We start from the raw sequence: 20,383 nt of genomic DNA, 5'->3' as shown, positions 1-20,383 counted from the left end.
AGAGCACATATGAAAAGCAACATCTGCTTCTCTTCCCCCCCCCTCTCCTTCTCGCTCTTGTCTTCTCCCACAGCCAGTGGGTTGACTGGTTCAAGCATTGGTCCCAGGTGCTGAGGATACCTCAGTAGGTCCAAGTATTTGGCCCCAGACAGAAGTGGCTGGGTGGATCCTGATCTGGGTACATGTGGGAGTCCGTCTCTCTCTCCCCTCCTCTCACTTAAACAGCAACAACAAAAAGAATAAATTGCATTTTTATATAGGAACAATGAATATGTGAAAACATTTGAAGACATCGCCATTTATAATAATTCAAAAGAGAATTAAGATTCAATAAAATTAAGAAACTACTTCTCCCCAAATCAATATATAGGTTTAATATATTTCCAGTCAAAACCTTAATCTTGACATATAGACAAAATAATTTTAAAATTCATATAAAATGACAAAGAAACTAGAGTTTCTTCTTTTACTGAATTTACTTTAGTGACACTGGTTAACAAAATTATATAGGTTTCAGGTGTACAATTCTCTAATACATCATCTGTATATTGTATTTTGTGTTCACCACCCAAACAAAGTCAAGTCTCCTTCTATTACCATTTATTTTCCCATTACCTTCTTCTACCTCCCTCACACCCTTACTCTCTGGTAATCTCTATACTGTTGTATGTGTTTATAAAGGTTTTTTTTTTGGGGGGGTTGCTTAATTCTTTTACCGTTTTTCTTTTTCCTTTGTCTCTTTTTTCCTGTTATTTTATTTTATTATTATTTTTTTTATTATTGATTTTAGAGAGAGGATTGAGAGGGAGACAGAAACATCAATCTGTTTCTGTATGTGCCCTAATGAAGGATCGAAAGAGCCACCTCTGCCTTTCCATATGATGTTCTAACCAACCCAGCTATCCTGCCAGGCTCCCATCACCTTTTGCCCCCAAGCCCTCAAAATCCTCCCGTCTGACAGTTGTAGGTCTATTCTCTGTTTCTATATGAGTCTGTTTCTATTTTGTTTGTTAATTTATTTTGTTAATTGGATTCCACATGTAACTGATGTAATACGGTACTTATATTTTTCTGATTGACTTATTTAAATTTCTAAAACAAGTTTGACCAAAATAGTGACAATAAAAAGTCCATATAGTTCCAATAGTCAAGACTATGTGGCATTGATGGAGAAACACAGATCAATTGAATGGAAATAGATAACTTGAAATAGATTCACACAAATATGACCAACTGATTTTTGGCAAAGATACAAAAGCAGTTTAATGGAGGAAGGATAACCCTTTCTACAAATAGTGCTGGAACAATTATACACCCAAAGAAAAAATATAAACCTCAACTTAAATCTCACACCTTATATAAAAACAAATTCAAAGTAGATCATAAGTTTAAATATAAAATGCAAAACTATAAAATTAAAAAATATATATCTTCAGGATCTAGGTCTAGTTATTAGACTTGATATCAAAATCATAATCAATAAAAAGAAGAATTAACCAATTGAACATCAAAATAAAAAATTAAAATAACTTTTGTTCTGTGAAAGACCCTCTCAAGATGATGGAAAGAGAAACTATAGATTAGGAGAAAATATTTTTGTAAACCACCTATCTGACAAAGGATTAGAATATATAAAAAGAATTCTCAAAAAAGCAACAACAACAAAAGTTAGCACTCTAATTAGAAAAGAAGTAAAAGATATGAAGCACTATCTCTTCACTAAAGATAGAGATGGGTCTGACCAGGCGGTGGCACAGTGGGTAGAGCATCAGACTGGGATGCGGAGGACCCAGGTTCAAGACCCCAAGGTCGCCAGCTTGAGAGCGGGCTCATCTGGTGGGAGCAAAGCTCACCAGCTTGGACCCAAGGTTGCTGGCTTGAGTAAGGGGTTACTCGGTCTGCTGCAGCCCCACGATCAAGGCACATATGAGAAAGCAATCAATGAACAACTAAAGTGTCGCAAGGAAAAACTGATGATTGATACTTCTCATCTCTCTCCGTTCCTGTCTGTCTGTCCCTATCTATTCTTCTCTCTGACTCACGCTCTGTCTCTGTAAAGAAAAAAAAAAAAAAAAAAAACAGAGATGGAAATTAACCACATGAGAAGATGATCAACATGATTTGCCATTCACTAAATGCAAATTAAACTACAATGAAATCTCACTATATACCTATCAGAATGGCTAAAATAAAAATCAGTGGCAACACTAAATGCTAGTGAAGATATGAGGAAATGGAATCACTCATACATTTCCGATGGAATATATAATTATACCACCACCATGAAAATGAGTTTTGCAGTTAAAAAAAAAAACAAACCAAACCTAAATAGACAACTACCATACAACCCCTCAATTGCACTCTTGAGTATTTATCCCAGAGACATGAAACATATGCTCATGTAAAACCCTGCACACAAACATTCATAGAAGCTATATTTGTAATAGCCAAAACTGAAAACACTCAGATGTCCTTCAATGGCTGAAAAGTTAAACATTTTTTTTCCATGGAATATATATTCAGCAGTAAAAAGGAATGAACTATCAAATATATGTGGTGATCTGGAAGAATCCCCAGAGAACTACACTGAGTGAAAAAAATCTAATCCTAAAATCTTGACTACTATATAATTCCATTTGTATAACATTTTTAAAACCACAAAATTATAGATATAGAAAGCAAAGTATTGATTGCTAGGGGTCAAGGAGGGGACTCGAGTGAGAGGAAATTGGATGTGGCTATAAAATGGCAACAGGAGATGCTTGTGGTGGTGGAAATGCTCTGTGTTATGACTGCACGGATCTCAGTATCCTGGCTGTGACATTGTACTTTCAGTTGGACAGTACAGTGGTATCAAACAGCAGAGCTGGTATTAATACAGATACATTTCTTTCCATGGACCAGGCTATTTCCCCTAATCTATTTTGTCTCCTTCCAGGTGAAAATGTTTGATATGAACTTTAAAGTATGGTTAGTGCTTCACTCAGAAAACAGAAGCAAACCTCTCAAAAAGAAAAAACTGCATCAATAAGGTAGGCCTCTTTGGGGAATAAGTAGAACAATTTCACTAGAGTTAGAGAAAGATGGTTGGGAAATACCTTGGCTATGGGGTGACATCAGTGTGAGGACTCCATCTGTGGTTGGGTGATGAGTTAGCCTTCCCCGTTTAGGAGTGAAGAACTTAAATGTTTTTTTCACGCTTAAATGAAACTGTGTGTTATTTAGTCCTGGACGAAAACATAGCCAGTAAAATTTTGAATATTTCTCATAGCAATACTTTTTTGATATATCTTCTTGGGCCAGGAAAACAAAAGAAAAATAAACAAATGGGACTACATCAAAATAAAAAGTTTTTGCACAGCAAGGAAACCATCAACACAATGAAAAGACAGACACTAAATGGAAGAACATATTCGCCAATACAGGAACTTAAAAGTTTTTGAGCAGAGAAGGCTTGATATAACCAGCATTTTAGAAAAGGTATGTTATGTTTTGGTGTCTATCACAGCATAGTTTTGACCTTTTTAAAGACTGTTCCTGGAGAAACAGTAGACAGAGCAAGAATGTCCGCCACTTCAGCATGGCATGAGATACCAGGAATCACAGGACTCACCACAAAATATATCGGGAGCAGAATTAAGTAAGGCAGCTGCCCTCTCCAATCAATCCTGCCTAATAATGTCAAAGACCTATCTCTAAAATAAAAACCTTATCCCACTGCTCATCATGTAAAATCCTGCAGCAGTGCCACATGGACAGTGAAACAAAATCCAAACTCCAGCAGAGTTTACGGAGCTTGGGTAATCTAGCACCCCTGGGCCCTATCTCCATTGTTCTGGAACATCAACTGTCTTCTGCTTTCCCCCTGATGGGACTGTCCTCTACCTGTGGTGTGCCACTGTAGCACCAGGGCAGGAAAAAACTATGAGGCAGAAAGAAGATTGACAGAGAGAGGAGGGAATGTCCCTCTCATTTCTCTGTAGTGCCTGCTCCTCTAAGTGGAAGCTTTTTATTCTAGATAGCTTTGACCTGAAACTCAAGTTGCTGGCCACTGTTTAAGGTTTAGAAAGCCTTTTATTCCTCATTTTATCTCTCTGTATCCCTCTTATCTATATCTCTCCCTCTATTTCCTTTCCTCATGCTCTTTGCTCTCCCATTCTTTCTTCTCCTCTATCTCTCCTTCTCTCTTGTTATAGACTTATTCCCCCTTCTCTTTAGAAAACAACTCTAAATGGGAGATGATATTTTCAAACAACAGCTCAGATAAGGGCCTAATATCCAAAATATACAAAGAACTCATAAAACTCAACAACAAACAAACAAACAATCCAATAAAAAAAATGGGAAGAGGACATGAACAGACACTTCTCCCAGGAAGAAATACAAATGGTCAACAGATATATGAAAAGATGCTCATCTTCATTAGTTATTAGAGAAATGCAATTCAAAACTACAATGCTCACACCTGTTACATTAGCTATTATCAACAAGTGTTGAAGAGGCTGTGGAGAAAAAGGAACCCTCATCCACTGTTGGTGGGAATGTAAAGTAGTACAACCAATATGAAAGAAAGTATGGTAGTTCCTCAAAAAACTAAAAATAGAACTACCATATGACCCAGCAATCCCTCTACTGGGTATATACCCCCAAAACTCAAAAAACATTGGTATGTAAAGACACATGCAGCCCAATGTTCATTGCAGCATTGTTCACAGTGGCCAAGCATGGAAACAACCAAAAAGCCCTTCAATAGATGACTGGATAAAGAAGATGTGGCACATATACACTATGGAATACTACTCAGCCATAAGACATGATGACATCGGATAATTTACAACAAAATGGTGGGATCTTGATAACATTATACTGAGTGAAATAAGTAAATCAGAAAAAACTAAGAACTGCATGATTCCATACATAGGTGGGACATAAAAACGAGACTAAGAGACATGGACAAGAGTGTGGTGGTTATGGGTGGGAGGGAGGGAGGGAGAGGAGAAGGGGAGGGGGAGAGGCACAAAGAAAACCAGATAAAAGGTGACGGAGGACAATCTGACTTTGGGTGATGGGTATGCAACATAATTGAATGACAAGAAAACCTGGAGATGTTTTCTTTGAACATATGTACTCTGATTTATTCATGTCACTCCATTAAAATTAATAAAAATTTATAAAAAAAAGAAAACAACTCATTTCCCTTCAGAATTCAGTTAATACTCTTCCTGCTCTTCCGCCACTTTCCTTCCCCGCTCCCCACTGTGCACATTCTGAAAGCCTGCAGGACCACCTGCACTGCCACTGCCAAGCACGAAAGTCCAGTTCTCTAAGTGTGGATTCATGGAGAACTCTAAATCAATACTTTCTACTCTTTTAGTCTCTCCCTAGATGATTTTGAACATGCAGTTACAGATAAGATTTGACCCTTTTCCCCTTTTGCTAGTATAAAAGACATGATCATGAGCATTTGCATTATAATTACTTTGCAGTTGTTTCAAATGAGATACTTTTCCTACCTATATATTTACATACATATTCAGGTTTCCTCTTGGGAAGATTTTATGACCTTCTACCCAAGTATAATCCATAACTTTCATGATGGTTTGTCAAAGCTGCCCTCCACTGGGTTGATTACCAGTGCTTATTGATATATAAAGCACATTAAATTTTCAGACTCTTGGTTTCAGCAAGAAAAACCCCACTGCATGATGCACTGGTTGAGAACTACTTCTATTGAACAATATGTTGCTAGCATGCATTGCTGAGAAACTCGACTCCTTTTGAAAATGTTGGCTATGAAAGCACAAAGCCAGTGCATCATCTCAGGAATCCTGAGCTGTAGTTCACTGGGAACTCAGAACCAGAAACAGCAGGCTTCTCCTGCCCTTGCTTGGTTTTCTTTTTATGGGAACCATAATTTTTACAATAGATTGTGTTTCTCCTTTGTTGTAGCTGCTGGTAAAGTTACAACTAAATTTGAGGCTCATCTGCAGCACATGAGGAGTGCCTTATGATATTCATTATCTGTCCCCAAACTTCTCTGTTCATCCTATTTTTGTGATTTCATTTTTCCTTTGCCACCATTTCCTCACCTTCCTTCCCAAAATGTATCCATTGAATATGTGCAGATAGAAAGATATAGAAATGTTGCCTTAAATCACTTTCTAGAATGATTTGGATGCATGAATAAATCAATAATGTTTTTATAACATCATTGATAAGACTCACTCTAATAGCATGCTTTTTCTCACACTTTAGAGTTTGTAACTAACCCTCTGAAAAACAGCTCAAGGCTCAGTTCTGTGGACAAGTCCTGCCAGGGGTGAGGATGATGGACACACAAAGACCCAACTCTGGGGACCAGGTTCAGTGACGCAGATCCACTTTATTCAGGAAGTAAGCTAGCTTACATACATGGGTTCAGCCTATAGGGTGTTACAGCGTGTCCTTCATAGCCAATGGCTGAAAAGATCAGGGAGCTGCGTGGTTGACACTAAGTCACTTCCTTATAGTGGGTGAGTTTCCTTTCTGGGTATGCCCAGGAGGGTTCTGGGAGCTGGAGTATTCTCACAGCATTGCATCAGCCACAGCTGCTAGAAATGTGCTCTGCACTCCACCCACATCTCCCTCTTCTCTTTTAATTAAGGCCAATTGGACTTGATGAATGACAGCTTGCTGTTGTAGCTTCTAAATGCTACACATTATGCAATGGAACCCTAGAAGAACTAAAACAACTATAATACCTATTATACTATATGCTAATAGATTAGCTGGATTAAACAATGAGGCAAGCTTCTGTAATGTTTCACTTGTTAGGAAATAGAATGGGGGTCTTAAACAGGGGGTTCCTCCTAGGGGTCTGGATGTCATTTTTCTCCCATTATGTTACAGAGACCTTCTAGGTGCCATTAAACACAGTTCCATTTTGATTGTAAAAAATGGACGTAGGTCCATGCATGCCCCTTTCCCACAAGGGTCTCAGTGTCCAAACATGAAACAAATGGCTTGCTGTGGGCTGCGTACTACATATGGTTGCAAGGCACGTTACACAAATTACAACAACATGACAAATCATACAATTTCAACAATTACAAAGGTACATTTCACCAATCTCTGAGCACTTTGCCAAAAGTACAAAATGCCCTTGGCCTTCTTTCTAGCCATGGGAAAAGCTTCCCGGGGCAGGGGAGTGCTTCCAGCAGAGCCATCCCCACCCCCATCAGGATATTTCACATTGTCCAACATCTGTAAGTCCATCCAACAAAGGAGCCAGTGCTTACTCAGGTCATAGTCCAGGAAATCAGTCCATGCACATGAGGTGTCAGCCACCCTCCTCATCCCTGCCATCCTGGCAGGTCTTACACTGTCCCAAAGATGAGCACGTGGCAATGGCAGTCAGCATTTTCATCTCTTCTCTGGAGAGCATGATGGTATTCATCCCTATGTCCCAAAATATCAGCGAACCAACCAGTGGCTTAGCAGGCACTCCCTGCCATTCCATTGGTCACTCGGTGATGCAAGCCTGGCTACCATTCATCTTCCTGCCGCAGCTGCCGCCATTTACATTCTGGAGTCTGTGAATCGCAACTCCAGCCCAATTCTCCTCATCCTCCAAAGATAAACTGAAAACACCAGCTTGCACTGTTGGGCTCGAGCCCCAGGATGCCACCGCCTGCGTCTGGGAGTCAGAAGTCACTATAGCACACATAAGCAAGAACAGAGCACCAGGGCCTGGGAGCCCGTCAGGGGCAATTCTCTGGGCCTGCCCCGCCAAAGTCTCCATAGCCCCCCAGGTGATGGGGCAACCACACTGGCTGCGAGGTCTTCTTCTGGAGTGCTGAGGACCTCCTCCCCTCCGTTAGTGTTGTGAAGGCCAGGGCTGTGGCTTTGGACGAGTGAAGACTGAAGCACTTAGTGGGTGCCTAAGAAACCCTGTCAAGCAGGTTGGGGGGGGGGGGGTCCTGGGATCCAAATTGGCTGAAAAACACAAACATAACCTCTCCCTTGCATTAGAAGAGGGTTTGATCCCCACCACTGTGGCATGGCTGGGTTGTTCCAGAGTCATTTCAGAGAGAGGAGTGGGGGGAGGGAGAGAGCAAGAGATACAGAAAAATAGACCAGACAGACAGACAGAAAGAAAAAAGACACATGGGGGCATATAGGCTGGCCCATGGGACTGCAGCAGGAACACATGTTGGAGAAAATGGCATCTGAGAGGCTGGGGTGGGGCATTGAGCCCTGGCAGGGAACGCGGAAGTAGCAACTTCTGCTTTTTATGGCAGCAGAGCTGATGGTGCAGTTAGCAATTTGGTTGGTTTTGTTTCTGTGCACTCAGCCATGATTTTGTCAAACTCGGAGGCTAAACTACTTTCCTCCTCAGTGGAGGGGGGCGAATAGAAAGGTAGGGGTTCCTCTGAAAGAGGAGTAGCCTGTAGGACCTTAGGGACTGGTGGAGGGTCCCCAGCAGGAGCACTGGTCAAGCAGGCGTGTATTGCCAGTAAGGCAGGAGTGAGGCCGAGAGGGAAGGTTTGCACCCCATGCACCTCAGCCGAACGAACGTGCCGGAGAGCTCCGGCCCAAGTATCCAGGTCCCAGAGGGGCACATCCTCAATCCAGGGATTGAGACCAGAGAGAATCTCCCAGTAAGTACAGGGATCCTTTTCACAAACTTCACTAGCCTACTCTACAATAGAGTGTGCAGGGCTCGAGCCTACGGGGCTTGAGGGTGGTGGATAAGGTTTCCCATTGCAGAGGGTCACTCACCTGTCCCTTGGATGCCGGCTAGGTCCCAGCCTGATGTTGAGCGCCAATTGTGGACAAGTCCTGCCAGGGGTGAGGACGACGGAGACGCAAAGACCCGACTCCAGGGACCAGGTTAAGTGAAGCAGATCCACTTTATTCAGGAAGTAAGCTAGCTTATATACATGGGTTCGGCCTATAGGGTGTTACAGCGTGTCCTTCATAGCCAATGGCTGAAAAGATCAGGGCTGAGTGGTTGACACTATGTCACTTCCTTATAGAGGGCGAGCTTCCTTCCTGGGTGTGCCCAGGAGGCTTCTGGGAGCTGGAGTATTCTCACAGCATTGCATCAGCTGCAGCTGCTAGGAATGCGCTCTGCGCTCCACCCACACAGTCTACTCCATTTGCAGGTTGTTCTCTGCTCCAAAAGCCCTACATGCCAATTTAAAGGAAAAAGGTTTGCAATCTTTACAAATCTAGAAACCAACTAAATCTATAAACAATTTAAGTCACGTCTCACAGTACAACTGTAGGATCTCTAGATATGAGAGGAGGTAACACTGGTGTGTGGAACTAGAGCAGCAGACAGTTTCATGGAGATGAGATACAAGAACTTTGTAGAGTGTCTGATTTGCATGCCAAAGATCTCTCTATAGTCTGTTTTACTTTGTTTTTCTATTTTTTATTTCTTTTCTTTTTTACTCAAATTTCTAATCTGAAAACCTTCAAATTTGGGGGAGTTACAGAGATGAGAATGTCTGCACCTGGCAGTGGCACCTTAGGAAGTAACCATGCAATTTATCATAGAAAGAAATCAGTCTTGGCCAAAAGTGACAATGGTTAGATCCACTTCCCTTAGAAATAAAGCCTTATTTCAGAGCCATCTTCTGAATTAAATGTGGCTATCTGCTGATTGCACTAATATCTCCCCTAATTGACCCCCCTTACATTTTTCAGTTGTCGCTTGAAGGGATGAGCAGGAACTTGGCTAGGGAAAGAAATGTCTAGAAGGTAATGCTGTATAGGAAGAAATAAGAGTGACTGTGGGTATTATGCCTGTGGAAATAGGAGGGATGGAAGAGGTTATGAAGACTCCAAGTTTAAACTGCTATCTGGGAGAAGAGCTTGGGTAGCCTTCAACAGAATTAGGGAACTCGTGAGTAGCAAAGGTTGATGGTTATGTGCTGTCAATGCTAATAGTAAGCAACACCAAATCTAGAAAGGAAATCATGGAAGCTTATAAGGTGAACCCTTTGCTCATTTTCCTTCCATGGTGATAGTTGCTCTCAGTGCACTTGAGAGCAGCTTCTACTAGGAATTCCCAAACACTGCAATCTGTCACTAGGATGCTGAGACTGCCCCTCCTTGAGAGTCATTGCCTTGGGACCAGAGAAGTCTGGACCCCTGGAGGTGCTGCCACCCTGCACTGTGGGGCCTCCTGCATCTATCCGTGCTGACAGCAGCAGAGGTCCTGTTTTAGAATGCCTCTGAGAGCACAATGCTTAGGCATCTACTACAAGTAGAGAGCATTTGGGCAGAAGGCCTGAGCCCCTGAAGCAAAGCCTTAACAAACTCAAGGCTGCCACTGTTAACAAAGATCATCAGCTACCATAAATAGACAAGCAATCAAACAAACAAATCTGTGCAAATAATATGTTCTTTGTGTTTTTTAATTTTAAAAAAACCTTAATTCAATTTATTGAGATGACACTAATTAATAAGACTATATAGGTTTCAGGTGTACAATTCTGTAATACTTCATCTGTATATTTCATTGTGTGTTCATCAACACAAGTCAAGTCTCTTTCACCATCATTTATCTCCCCTTTACCCGCTTCTACCTTCCCCACCCCGCTTTACATCTTGTAATCATCACATTGTTGTCTGTGTCTGTGAAGCTTTTTTCTTTGCTAATCCCTTCTAGTTTTCCACCCAGGCTCCCAAACCCCATCCCTCTGACAGCTATCTGTCTGTTCTCTGTATTTATGAGTCTGTTTCTCTTTTGTTCCTTGGCTTATTGTGTTCATTTGATTCCACATATAAGTGAGATCATTTGGTACTTGTCTTTCACTTACTGGCTCATTTCACTTAACATGATATTCTCTAGGTCCAACCATCTTGTTGTAAAAGGTAAGATTTCCTTCTTTTTTTTTTTTTTTTTTTTTTTTTTTTTTTTACAACTGAGTAGTATTCCATTGAATAAATGTACCACAGCTTTTTTATCCACTGATCTACTGATGGGCACTTAGGCTGTTTCCAAATCGTGGCTATTGTAAATAACACTACAATGAACATAGAATGCATATATTCCTTTGAATTGGTGTTTCTTGTTTCTTAATTGTTTCTTGATTTACTGATGATAGCCATTTTGACAGATGTGAGAAAATATCTCATTTTGGTTCTAATTTGCATTTCTCTGATAATTGGCAACATTGAAAATCTTTTTATATTTCTATTAGATATTTGCACATCTTCTTTGGAGAAATGTGTATGCAGGTCCTTGGACCATTTCTTAATAGATTATTTTTTAGTGTTGAGTTTTATAAGTTCCTTAAATTTTTTAACTATTAATCCATTATCAAATATGTCAGTGAATATGTTCTCCAAATCAGTAGGTTGTCTTTTCTTTTTGTTTATGATTTCCTTTGCTGTGCAAAAACTTTTTAGTTTGATATAGTTTCATTTGTGTATTTTCCTTTGGTTTTCCTTGCTTGAGGTTATATATCAGAAAAAAAAATGTTGCTATGAGAAATGTTCAAGATTTTACTGCCTATGTATTGACCTAGGATTTTTACGGTTTCAAGTCTAACATTTAAGTCTTTAATCCATTTTGAATTTATTCTTGTATATAGTGTAAGAAGTTGGTCTAGTTTTATATTTTTGCATGTATCTGTCTAATTCTCCCAACACCATATATTGAACAGACATCTTTACCCTATTGTATGTTTTTCCATCCTTTGTCAATTATTAATTGAATATAAAGGTGTGGGTTTATTCCTGGGCTCTCTATTCTGTTCCATTGATCTACAATATATGTCTACTTTTTTTTCAGAACTGGGCTGTTTTGATTACTGTGGCCTTGTAGTATAGTTTAATATCAGGTAGTATGATTACTCCAACTTTGTTCTTCTTTCTCATAATGATTGTTGCTATTTGAGATCTTATGTAGTTTCACATAAATTTTTGGAATATTTTTTCTAGTTTTGTGAAATTTACCACTGGTATCTTGATAAAAATTGCATTGAATCTATAGGTTGTTTTGGTTAATATGGACATTTTAATGATGCTAAATTTTTTTATCCGTGAACATGGTATATTCTTCCATTTATTTGTATCTTCTTCATCTTCTTTCTTTACTGTCTTATAATTTTTGAGTATAGATCTTTTACATCTTGGTTAAATTTATTCAAAAGTATTTTATTCTTTTTGAAGCAATTGTGAGTGGGATTGTTTTCTTAGTTTCCTTTTCTGGTAGTTCATTATTGGCATATAGAAATGCAATTAACTTCTGGATTTGTATTTTTTATCTTACTACTTTACTGAATTCATTTATCATTTCTAGTAGTTTTTTTTTGTGTGTGTGTGTGGTATTTATAGGGGTTCTCTATATACAGTTTAGGTCATCTGCAAAAAAATAACAGTTTTACTTCTTCCTTTCCAATGTGGATGTTCTTTTATTTTTTCTTCTCTGATTGCTATAGCCAGGACTTCTAATCTTATGTTGAATAAGAGTGGTAAAAGCAGACATCTCTGTCTTGTTCATGATTTTAAGAAAATTGCTTATAATTTTTGTCCATCTAGAATAATATTGCCTGTGGGTTTGTCATAGATGGCCTTTATTACATTGAAATATGTTCCCTCTATTCCCACTGTGCTGAGAGGTTTTATTATAAGTGCTGAATTTTATCAAATGCCTTTTTTGTATCTGTTGATATAATATTGTGATTTATTTTGTTTATGTGACATATCACCTTTATTGATTTGTGGATACTACACAAACCTTGCATCCCAGAAATAAATGCCTCTTGATCTTTGTAAGGTATTGCTAGATTTATTTTGCTAACATTTTCTTAAAAATTTTTACATCCATTTATCAAGAATATTGACCTATAATTTTATTTCTTTATAATGTCTTCATCTTATTTTAGAATTAGGATAATGCTGGCCTTGTAAAATGAGCTTGGTAGTCTCCTTTTTTCTTGAATTTTTTGCAATAGTATGAGAAGGACAAGTTTTAGTTTTTTAGTGAGTGCTTGGTAAAAATTCACCCATGAAGCCATCTGGATCAAGACTTTTGTTTGATTGAAGAGGGTGTTTTTTTTTAATTACACCTTTTATTTCACTAGTTGTAAACAGTCTGTTTAGATTATCCCTTTCTTTTTTGTCAGTTTTGGAAAATTGTATGTTTCTAGGAATTTATCCATTTCTTTCAGATTGTCCAATTTGATGATATAACTATTTATAATATTTTCTTATAATCCTATGCATATCTGTGGTGTCAGTTGTTAATTCTCTTTCATTTCTGATTTTATTTTGGGGGTTTTCTCTCTCTGTATCTAGATGACTCTGGTTGAAGGTTTGTCTACCTTATTCATTTTTTTCAAAGAATCAGGTCTTGGTTTCATTATTTTTATGTATATTATAGACTCTATTTCCACTATGATCTTTATTATTTCTTTTACTCCCTCTGAGCTTTGTCATTCTTTTTGTTCCTTTAAATGGAAGGTGAGATTGTTTACTTGAGATTTTTTTCTCTTCGTTGAGGTAGGTCTGTAATGCTATGAATTTTCCTCTTTGAACTACTTTCACTGTGTTCCATGGATTTGAGGTTGTTGTGTTCCCATTCTTATTTGTTTCAAGATATCTTGATTTATTTCTTGATCTCATTTTTACCCCATTCATTGTTTAGTAACATATTATTTGTCCTTTTTGTGTATGTGTGTTTTTCATTTTTTATCTTGTAATTCATTTCTAATTTCATACTATTATGGTCAAAGAAGATGCTTAATATATTTCAATCTTTTTAAATTTATTGAGACTCTTTTGTGTCCTAACACATGTTCTATCTTAAAAAGCATTCCATGTACACTTAAAAAGAATGTACATTCTGCTGCTTTAATATGAAGTACCAAATAACTATGATTTCTCTGAAGCTATCAATTAAATCCATTTGATCTGGTACATTATTTAAAGCCATTGTTTCCTTGTTAATTTTGTCTTTGGAAGATCAATTGATGTCAATAAGGTGTTAAAATCCCTACTATAATTTAACAGTTATTGTATTCATGTCAAAATCTCCTTTATGTTTATCAAGATTTGCTTTACATATTTAGGTGTTCCAGTATTGGGAGCATAAATATTTATAATGGTTATTATATCTTCTTGTTGGACTAATCCTATTAACATTATGTAGTGGCCTTCTTTGTCTCTTATTATAGCCTCTGTTTTAAAGTCTGTTGTGTCTGACATAAATATTGCTACCCCAGCATTTTTCTTTATTTCTATTTGCATGAAATACATTTTTTCATTCCTTTACTTATAGTCTGTGTGGATCTTTCATTCTGAGTTTCATTCTGAGGTGGGTCTCATATAAACAGCATATATATGGGTCCTGCTTTCTTAGCCATTCAGCCATCCTATGTTTTTTGACTGGAGCATTTAAGACACATTTAAAGTGATTATCTTTAATCCTCTTTTTATCTTCTTCTTCATCTTCAAGCAGACCATTTAATTTTTCTTGTGATACCGTTTTGGTGGTAGTAAATTTTGTTAGATTTTTTTCTTGTCTGAAAAGCTCTTTATTTTTTCTTCAATTTGAAATGATAGTCCTGCTGGGTATATTAATCTTGGTTGTAGATGTTTGCTTTTCACTACTTTGAATATTTCATGCCAGTGCCTTCTGGTCTGAAATGTTTTTGCTGAAATAGAAGCTGGCACTCTTATTAGAGCTCCCTTGTAAGTAACTAAATGTCTTTCTTTTGCTGCTTTTACAGTTCTTCATTTGTCTTTAAGCTTTGTCATCTTAATTGTGCAGGTTTGACCTTCAAGCTGGCTCACTGTGAAAATCGATCAGCTACTTATGAAACTAACTGGATCCTGCTATGGTGGTGTCTGAAGCTGGGTGTGTTGGTTCTGGGACCTCTTGGGAGGGACTCTGGTGTAAGTCAGTGTCAGATGCTGTCTGTGACTGACCCTAGGTAACCTGTTTGGAGCAACAATGCTATCCACAGTTTGTGGCTGCCTCTGTCAGGCCTGGATGTGTGTGGGAAGGGCCAAGCTGCACAGCAATGTCAGCTTCCACCTGCACTGACTCCAGGGGCAGCATAGCAAAAGGCCCAAGGCATCCCAAGACCTGCTATACCTGCATCTACCTGCCAGCTGCCTGTTAAGCTCAGTCAGTGAAAACGCCTCTGGCATTCACCAAACTGACACAGATTCAAACTTGGTGCCAGTGCTCGGTCTGAAGTCACTCAGAAAAATTCCCAGGGTACATCAAGGCCTGCCACCCACCAGATACCTCCAGGCCTATGTGGCAGAGTTTCAGGGAGTTGTCATGACAGCTGAGTTTGTCAGTCCCAAACAAACCCAATTTGGTCATGTAAAGGAACAGCTCTAAACTGGTCAGGTGTTCAAGGGGTGTTCTGGGTTTCCAGCCTAGAACCACACAACTCAGTCTTTCAAACCCTGAGTCTACCTAGAAGTCTGCACCACAGGCCAAGGCAGCTGACACATCTGTAGAGATTGAGCGTGGCAGAGTGGGGCCACAGGGAATTGTGAGAGGGTGCTACTGTACACCCCCAGGCTGATGTGATGTCCTGGGAAGGGGAGCACTCAAACCAAGGAAGATGGGTCTGTGGGAGGTGTGGGAGCGGGACTCAGCACAGGGACCCTGGTGGCTGTCCTTTTAGCTCTCTCCCCAGAGCCGCACAACCCAATCTTTTCTCCCACAACTCTAGTTTGCTCCAAGCCACCCTCCCATGCCAGAGAATGTGGTAAATAGCTATGAACAAAGGCAAGTGGGTCTCCAGCAAACTCCTGTCTCTCCCAGGTGGAAAGAATCTCTGCTGGTTTTCACAGCCTGAGGTGATGTGAGGACATTCTCCCAGCTCTGGTACTCTAGGCTGGGAAGCCTGGTTTGGGGTTGAGATCCCACGCTCCTCAGGAGAAACTTTACAGCTGAGATATCCTTCCAGAACCTCAGTACTGTTTGTGGGTCAGGCCTGTTCATGTCTCCACCCCTCCTCCTGATCTTTGATGTAGATTCTTCTCTAAATACTTGGCTATAAGACTTTTGCTCAGCTAGTCTTCAGTTGGTTATTCAGGTTGATTTTTCCATATTTTAGTTATAATTTCAGTTTGGTCCTGGGAAGGTGTTAGTGTAACTTCCACCTACTCCACCACCATCTTGGATCCTACTTCAGTTCTTTTTAAATATATATAGTCCTATTTCCTTTTTTTTACTTGTCAGTTAAGCTCTCTGGCATAAGGGCATGGAAATTTTAATTTTTTCAATTACAGTTTACATTCAATATTTTCTTATTAGTTTCAGGTGTACACCTTGTGTTTAAAAATTATATACTTTGCAAAGTGGTCTTCCCAATATTTCAAATACCTACCTGGCACCATGCATAGTTTTTACAGTATTATTGACCATATTCCCTATGCTGTACTTTACATCCTATGACTATTTTGTGACTACCAATTTTTACTTCTTATTCCATTCACCTTTTCCCCCAACCCTTCAACTACCCTCCCCTCTGGCAACCACCACTCTGATCTTTGTATTTATGAGTCTGTTTCCATTTTGTTTGTTTCCATTAAATATGTCCTTTAGATTAATGCTGCCAAACCAAATCAGAAAGGTTTGGCATTATGTAGCTCTGTAGGAGGCAGCCTGCTGGGAGGAAATCATGCTAAAAAGCAGCTCAGACTGGTAAAGGATCAGCCTCTGCTCCAGCCTGGGGGTCTATTCTCCCCTGTGACTAAGAAAGTGACAGTTATCACCGAGGCAGAGACAAAGAATGCTCTGCTGCTGCCACTCCCCTTTCCCAGTCCTCTTCCTGATAGCTCTGTCACCCAAGGGATCCACTGACAGGGGGAGAGGGCAGCCAGGGTTAAGTCCCTTTCACAGGCAGCTGAGCAGATCCACAAACAGAGCTTTTAGAAATTAAATGGCATCAAACTTGCTGTGAGTGCCAGAGGTGACCATGACAAACCTGAAAAATTCAGGTACCCTGGGGAGATTAATCGTTGGATAGCCTTTAAAATCAATATTTTTTCAACATTTTGTTATCATTATTTCACTATTTAACATTTACCTATTAAAGGAGGATAAAATGATTTACTATTATGCAAATTGTATTGACAATTTAATTTTAGAATATAAATTAGATTCTATCCAGAAAATTCTTCAGAACACAAGAAACAGAAAAAAATAGAATCTTCTTTTATTTCATTTCTACCTGAAAAACATTTCAGAAAACCTTTTTTAAAAATTATTTTCTTTTCTTTTATAAATCCTCAAAAAATGAAACTATTATGATTTAAACTTATATAACAAAGTAAATCACATAACACAGTGTTCAGAATTTCACCTAACTTCAACTGACCCCGATTATGGAAGGCTGTCAGTTGGCAGATTGCAGATTCCAGGCAACCAGGACTTGAGAATATGAACAAAATCACACAAAAACTGAATGCAACTAGTAGTGTGTGTGATTAATACTAATAATGATGTAGAATCAAGGCTGTAGGCAGAATGGTATACACCAAAGTTACTTGCAAATTTAATTAATGTGAAAGCAGAAAATGTAAACTTGAGGGAAAATGTAGTTCTGTAGAGAAAAACTAAGAAAATAAAGCATGTGTGTAAAGCATACTTCCCAGGCCCCCATGAAAGATGAGGGGATCACCCTCATTTACTGACTCACCTGTCCCTCAGCAGCCTGTTCTATTCTTGAAACAATGACCTCTGTGCTTGCCGGCAGCACATATACTAAAATTGGAGTGGCACAGAGAAAATTAGAAAACAATCACCTCCTTCACCTTGGACTACAGTAGTTTCCCTTTATTTGCGGTTTTGCTTTTCATGGTTTCAGTTACCGCAGTCAACTGCAGTCTAAAAATATTTGATGGAAAATTCCAGAAATAAATATTTTGTAAGTTTTAAATTGAACCCCATTCTGAGAGTGTGATGAAATCTCACCTCATCCCGCTCAGTCCTGCATAGGACACGATTCATCCCTTTTTCCAGCGTTGCCCCTGAACATTCTCCCCAACATTAGTCACTTGGTAGTCATCTCAGTCATCAAATTGACTGTTGCTGTTATCACAGTGCTTATGCTCAAGCCAGCCTTATCTTACTTAATAATGACCTCAGAACTCCTTACATTTGTTTTATTGCTGTGTATTATTATAATCATTCTATTTTATTATTAGTTGTTGTTAATTTCTTATGGTGCTTAATCTATAAATTAAACTTTATCATAAGTACGTATGTATACAACAAATCATAGTACACATAGGGTTTAGTATTCTCTGCAGTATCAGCCATCCCTCTTAGGGTCTTGGAATGTATACCCTACAAGTAAGGCATGATCAACAAGAGGTGAGGGGGAGCTACTATAGTTTGAGTAGGATTTTAAGTACTTACAACTAGTGAACTATGTTTGAGGGTGTGTGTGTGTGTGTGTGTGTGTGTGTGTGTGTGTGAGTATCTGAAGGAGATCTTGGAAGACAGGGCTATCAGATGGCTCTCCCAAGTCTTTGGAACACAATAGTCAAAGTGTTAACATAGAGGTAACAATTATCAAGTATCTACTAAGCATCATACAGTGGCTGGTACTCAGAGAAAGGTATAGCCCCTTCGGTCCAGTAATGGCAAGCCCTTGCATTCTACTTAGTGGTAATCAGTATAAAAGCAGAGTTTGCTCCAGGAGTTTCTGTGGCTGACAAGACTTTTGAGAGTAGGGTTACAAAAGTATGCCGTGACCAAAGCAGAAGCCCTACTGGATGGTGTGCCAAGGCTGAACATAATTTATGAGGTTGCAGAACAGTGCCCACAGAAGATGAATGGGGAGGGCAGTTCAATTCTGGTGGGTGCTTAGTCTTCCTCGACTGGTTGTTACATTCTGGGAATAAGGAAAAGGTGACAAAATTACTCAGAAACTAAGCCCAGCTACTAAAATGTATTAAAATCTTGTAAATGCCAGATCTAAATTTTATATCTGCTTGAGCACTAATGATTCTGTCCTCCAGGGCATTAATGTCAAAGTCTATAAGGAAACAGACAAAATTGTTGGCAAATTTATAGATTAAATATATTCAGCATGATCAAGGGGAGAAATACTCTCAGTGCAGTCCTGACCGCCAGTTCTTGGATTGTTCCGAGATTCTCCTAAGAGGGGTAGGACAGCTATACATTTCCTCCTGAGTTCTGCAGGCCTAAGTGTTGTGTTAAGTCAGAGGGAAAAAAGTTATAACCTCATTTAGGCACAAGAAATGGGATCACTGATATTTTGTTATGTTCAACCTCTTACCCGAAATACAAACAAAACTTTGTATTTTTAATGTGAGAAAAATAGCTGTGGTGTGTTACCAAACCCTGTGAGACACCAAAGCTTCAAATTAATCAATAATACAAGCTGACTCTGTCTTAGTGAATTAGACCCAAGAGCTACAAATCTTTCTGAAAATCAAGAGAATAATTCCACTGTACCAAAGCTGAGGGTTTTTCTACTAAATCTGGCCCATTTGAGAAAAAGAAAAGAAAAATAATAATGTAAAAGGTCCTTTCTGTGTCCTCTATTATTGTTTTCTTCTTGACCCAACTATATATATATATATATATATCTTGGGGCAGGCGGAAGGGTAGGGAACGAGATTGTTAAGCTTTGCACATAAAAAGGTATATCTTCAGAAACAGAAAAGTTGATTTTCAATAGAGAATTGTATAAATGTCCTTGCCCCTCAACCTTGACCTTTAAGAAGCCATCTCTGCCTTTACTATTTGGAAACCAAAATTACTTTCTATTTTAATCGATGAAAAGCAAGTTTTAACTTATAAATGGATTTTTTTTTCCCCAGAATTCTTCATAAACCTCTAAAAAAGGATGCGTATAATGGAGGTCCACTTTGTTCACCATAAAGCTAATTCTGGCTGAATAATTCCTTTCAGACAGCAACAAGAATTGTTCTCCTCAGCTCCTGTATAGTTAATACCAAGATACAAATATATTCTTATCTATTTCATGGGGAGAGAAGTGACTAAAAGAAAAAAGGACATGATATTCGTGTAAATGAATTCCCTAATCCATTTCCCTACCAGAGAGAAAGATAAATTAAATGTGCAATAAAGATTTAATAGCGAACAGTGATTGTACTATAAGAATCTTGATAGAAATAAGCATAATGGCATAATAAATTTTCTTGTATGAGGAATGATTATTTGGAGCTTTAAGCTCTGACATTTCCTGTAAATCATATTCATTTTTAGCAATTAATAATATTTAATAGCTCCACATCTCTCTATATAAACATCAGCCATCTTTCAAATCATTGTTGAAGAAATGCTGCATCTCAGGCACACCACTACAAAATTTTCTAAAATTTCCAAGAGAGATATAATAGCACTGTTCCAAAGAGAACT

Source organism: Saccopteryx bilineata, chromosome 5 (assembly GCF_036850765.1).
Source record: "Saccopteryx bilineata isolate mSacBil1 chromosome 5, mSacBil1_pri_phased_curated, whole genome shotgun sequence".
Taxonomy (NCBI): domain Eukaryota; kingdom Metazoa; phylum Chordata; class Mammalia; order Chiroptera; family Emballonuridae; genus Saccopteryx; species Saccopteryx bilineata.
The sequence above is the reverse complement of the archived record's forward strand: the minus strand, read 5'-3'. Positions refer to the sequence as shown.